Source organism: Physcomitrium patens, chromosome 1 (genome assembly GCF_059467195.1).
Source record: "Physcomitrium patens ecotype Gransden chromosome 1, ASM5946719v1, whole genome shotgun sequence".
Classification (NCBI taxonomy): Eukaryota; Viridiplantae; Streptophyta; class Bryopsida; order Funariales; family Funariaceae; genus Physcomitrium; species Physcomitrium patens.
Genome location: NC_143410.1, coordinates 11,406,904 through 11,412,903, shown reverse-complemented (window position 1 = coordinate 11,412,903; position 6,000 = coordinate 11,406,904).

The window sequence follows — 6,000 nt, the reverse complement described above, 5'->3', positions numbered from 1 at the left end:
TTCTTCTTGCATATTCTTCTTGTTTTCGTTGCAAAATTCTCAAATGATGTGCTACTTTGCTACTAATAATTTTTTTATTTCAGATTATATAAATGTAACAACATTAGACCCTGGATTGATAAAACTTATCATTATTAATGAGATGAGATTTAGGACTGTCAAGTGAACATCTTCTGCAAGCACAGTACAAGGCAAAGATCAAGTTAAATGTTGGACCCTATAGCTAATGCTGGGTGCTAAGATTTTTTTGTTAACCCTGCCTCTGAGTTCAATGGAATATGTGAAATAGATGAAATTAGCATGACGTCTTATTTAGATTAACTAATTTGCTGTTAAAACTGAACGAATTTCTTTTTTGACCCTCTTTCTTTGATAAGCTTGGGTTTCACTGGCTGTTCTTACATATCCAAATAAGGTCCTTAGTGCTTTATCACAAATTATTGGCCCTGATTTTGGCACGGACACAATTACTTGTGGCTTTATTAAGGAACTGGCTTGAGGAAGATCCCGGCCAGATACTCACATCTTCCTTAATGCATACTCATGTAGTTGGCTTAGTGTTGAAACTAGAACTCACAATCTTCTGTTGCCTTTCAGGTCTCTTTTCAGCCGGAGATTTCTACACCCGCTTGATCAGTGAAGGAAATAGTATGTGTTACTACTTAATAGTGATTAGGATGCAAAAATCTAATTTATATGTATAGCTATAGTTATGAATTTTTGTGCAAAAATTTAAACAACAAGCCAAGGAGAAAGTATTACCCATACCATGGCATGGGTTAATGGGGTTGATGTAAAAATAATTGCAAAACCTGTTGAACCACTTATTGTAGATAAGGCAAACAACAAAAGGCCTTCTTTTCAAGTGATGTGCCAAAATGTGCCAACATGTGCTACCAAGTTATTAGAAATTGTCCATTATGATGTATGTGGACCTATAAAGACCATAAGTATGGAAGAAATAAGGTGTCTCTTTACTTTTATTGATGATTTCTTAAGAATGATTTGGATTTATATTCTTAAAGCTAAGATGAGTGTTTTTAGAGATTTAAGAAATTTAAAGTTCTTGTTGAAAAACAAAGTGAATCTAAGATCAAATTATTACTTAGAAATAATAGCAATGAGAACATGTTTAAGCAATTTGATGTTTACTTGAAAAATAAAGGCATTGTTAGAAAAATCATAACTCCATATACTTTATAATAAAATAGTATTGCTAAAAGATCAAATTGTGCCATTGTAGAGATGGCAAAGAACATGATTTATGTTTAAAATTTTGGTTAAAAGTTTTAGAGTGAAGTTCTTATAAATGTTGTTTATACAAAAAAAAGATGTTCAAGAATTGTTCTTGCATCAATGACACTACAATAAGCTTAGAGTATAAGAAAAATTTGGATTTTATACATGAAGGCATTTGAATGCATAGCATATGCAAAGATATTAAATTGTATGAGATTCAAACTTGATGCAAAAGATACAAAGTGTCTCTTCTAAGCCTATTGTGAAGATATTAAGATATATAGGTTAATGTTTTTGGATAAAAAATTATTATTAAAAATTATAATGTTGAATTTTTGGAGCATAAGAGTACTTGTGAGTACTTGAAAATATATTTAAATAGAAATCAAAGTGTGTTTGTAGACACATTTTATAAAAACAAAAAAAAGATGAAGATGAAGCAATGACATTAAATGAAGAACCTAACACTTCTAAAGACAAGGCTTTATTAATCCAAAAGATAAGCAAGGATGATTCATAATTATAAGAAGATATGCATGAAAATCAACCTTCAATTAAAATGAGATATTTAAAATAAAATAAAAAAATACTTATTAGAGACAATAATGTTTAACAAGAACAATCTTCATCTAATAAAACAAGATATCCTATGAGAAAGAGATGGCTACTTTGTGAATGCTAAAAGAAGCACATCTTTTTTCAAGTAAGTAAAAGACCTACAAATATTGTTCTTCTTGATGATCCCTTCTATTTGTGTGATGACATCAAAACTTAAGATATAATTAAGTAGAAGAAGACTATGCAAGAAGAATATAAATCTTTTGTAGATAATAATACATAGGGATTAGCTCTTCTTTCAACAAACTAATTTAGTATTAGTTATAATTGCATCTTTAGGATCAATAGAGATAAAAATAATAGAAGATGTACAATAAGATATGCATTTTTTCTTGAAGTAGGAGCCATTTCATGGAATTGCAAGAAGCAATTTACCATAGCAAGATCAATTATAGAAGCTAAATACATTGCAAGAAGCTCTTAAACAATAGAAGTAATTTGGATAAAAAAAACTCTTTAAAGACATTAGATAGGTGCAATTAGAAGCAACACTAATTATATGTGACAATCAAGGATGTCTTGTATTTTCTAAAAATCCAAAGCACTATTTAAGAACTAAGAATTTTAAAATTTAACATCATTATATAGCAAAGAAGATTTAATATTGTAAAATAAGTGTGAAGTATTGTACTATAGAAGATATGCTTGCTAATGTGATTATAAAGACATTAATAAAGCATAGATGTTACAAGTTTATAATTCATTAGAATTGAGATTCTTTTAACAAATAACAAAGTAGAAGTGCTGAAGATCAAGAAACTATGATTGCTTACTACTACTTAGAATCTAATCTTGATAAGTTGCTATTAGTCAAAAGGCAATAAAAGCTTAGGCAAAGTTATTAAGATGAAGATTATTATAAATAAAGATCATTTACATCCAATGTAATATATCCACAAATGCAAAGTAGGACAAAAATAATTGTAGATGACGTTTAATTACATTTGATGTAATCTTTTTATCAAAGCTAAATGCAATGAAGATGATTGCAGGTGAAGTTCAATTACAATGTGATGTAATCTTCTACTTATATGTAAATAGTGTTAGAAAAGAAAATCATCTTATTCTACATTTTTCTTTGTGTGTAATCTTGCTAATTTTAAATTTTTATAACATTCTATTTTTATTTTTATTTTTAATATTTTATATTTTAATTCATTAAAATTCAAGCCTAATTAATACATATACTATTTAAAACCTTAAATAGAAATTCTTATGGAAATATTTAGAAAATATGTTATTTAAAAATAAATATTTAATTATAGGGAAAAATAAAAAATTATAAAAAATATAGTAAAAATAAATATATATTAAATTTATTCTAAATATAAAAATAAAAATAAAACTTATAATCTCTTTAAATTTTAATCTAATTAAAAAAATTAAAGACTAATAAAAAAATAAAATTATTATTAAAAAATAAGAAAGAATAATTAGAGTTTTGGAGTACTTAGATAGATATTGTATAGATACAATTTTTTTAATATGAAAAGCAAATACAAGATAACAAAATCTACAAAGACATAGCTTTATTTAATAACCTATGTACATAAGTATTTATTCATCTTCAACGTGTAATATCTAAAAAATCTACTTTAATAATAAATATCTTCTACATCAAAGATTAAAGAATTTAAAATAATACATATATATATATATATATATATATATATAATTTAAATCAAGGCATATAAGAAAAAAAATTATGAATATGAAAGAACTTATAAGATACTATAAAAATAATGCAAAAAATAAAACTATTTCAGAAATCTAGGAAGAAATTTAATTAAAATATTTTTTTATGAATGCACATCAAATAATCTAATCTAGTTTACAGGACATTGGTACCCAACAAATCTTTAAAATAACACATACCAACTTACTACAAATTTTTGAATATAAATAAGAAAAGAGATAAACTTAATTTTGAATTAGGTAAAAAAACATGTAAGAAAAGAAGTACCAAAATTTCTTTGATGTAATAAATTTTAATATACAAACATATATACATATATAAATTATATTAGAACTTTAAAATAAAAATAGATCTATAATTACATATATCTTTTTAGAAAGTATATATTTTAAGTTTTTTTTGTCTATGTACATATGTGTATATATATATATATATATATATATATATAGAGAGAGAGAGAGAGAGAGAGAGGTAACATAAGCTTTAAATTCTTTATAATATAAATTCAAAAGAAAATCAAGAATTCTGTGGATATGAAATTAATTAACCCTAAAATGTAATCAAGAATGTGGATAAAGATATAACAAGAAAAAAAAATCTTGAATTGAATTGAATTGGATTAGAATTGTTAAAAGTTCAATAAAATTTTAAAAAGACTATTTTAAATAGTCCTTCAAACACTATTCAAGAGCCACTTTCTACAAAATACTACAAAATATATAAGATTCTTATTCATAAAAGTAGAATATAAATAATTATAGATAATCAATCTTTATTATTTCTATTCAATTCAATATTTTTTTTATTTTTCTTAAGCTTTTTTTAATATTTCTTAGATTATATTTATTTTTTATTTAATTTAAGATCTTTATATATTTTTTAAAAACAACTGCCAAAGTCATCTATTATGAACTATCATAAATGCTTGAAAAAATTATACATCTTCATTACATTATACTTTTTCTTTTCAAATTATTCATCTTGGATAATATCTCTATGATTTAAAAAACCATAAGATTGGTCAGAGCACTAAAAATCAATTCTTCTTATTTAAATATTATTTCTTCAAAATTTATAATAAAGTCTTATAAGCATTCCTCTTTAGGCAATAGAAAAATTAGAATTTCATAGGTAATATTATTTTTTATAAAATTAATTTTTAAAGTTAAAAAAATAGTTAGAATAAATATTTTTTTACTTTTAATAATATTATAGAAAGAAGAATGCAATAAGGTTGTTGACTATCAACCTACTTGATTATAACTATTGGAGAAATTTTAAATTTTTGTACTATAGAATGTTGTTAAAAATGCATTACAATTCCAAGGATTCTAAATCAACAAACCTTATGCCAATATGCACATGATTCTACCCTTACAATTAGAAAGAAAGGAAGGAATATTTTCAATCTTATATACATACTTTATTGATTTAATATATTATTAAGATTAGTAATCAATTGGTATAAATGCATAATATATTGATAATTTTAAAAAGTGATAAGATTACAATAGAAACACATGTTTGGTTGGACATAGGTATAAATTAATGATATATATATATATATATATATATATATATATATATATATAAACTTTAAGAATCTCCTTTGATTTAATTTTATATATCCATAATAAAGATTGATTTTCAATTAATTTTTGAAAGAAGGATAAGATTACTAGTTGTTAAGGAAATGAATTATGATTGCCAAAGAAATGCCTTTTTAAAACCTCTTTCTCTCTTTTGTCTATTTTTTTGTATTAGCTATTATAGCTAGCTAATTAAAAGCAATTGAAAAATTATTATGATGCTACAAAATTTCCTATGGGACAACATACAATTGCTAACATGTATCAAAGCACCTTAGAGTATTTGCTAAAAAAGAATGGATTATAATAGACTTAATATTATTAATCTAAAAAATATAAAAAATCAATCTAAAAATAATATAAAATAAATTAATTTATCCCTCTAATAATCTTAATCTAAAAGGAGGTTTTGTAAAAACATTAAATAACTCATAAAATATTAACCAAAAATAAAAATTATATAATTATAAAACTATTCTATAAACTACAAAAAGACTTAATGTTTGATCCTAAGATGTATTCTTAATCTTCTACAGTAGATCTAATATCTTATTTTACAAATCTAAGCAAGAAACTAACAAAAAAGAATCAACAATCTTAAAACTTGAATTCATTTGCATAAAAATATAGCTATTAAATATAACTTTTAATTTAATTAGAAAAATGGTCACTTTACGGTTTTTATAAAAGTTAATATGTTTATAGACTATTTGGATCTTATAAAACAAATATATATATATATATTCAAAAATAAAATTTAGTTACTTTCATACCTAAAAATTGAAATGATCTGACTTAATAAATATATATATATATATATATATATATATATATTGTATAAAATTACATGTATTAAAA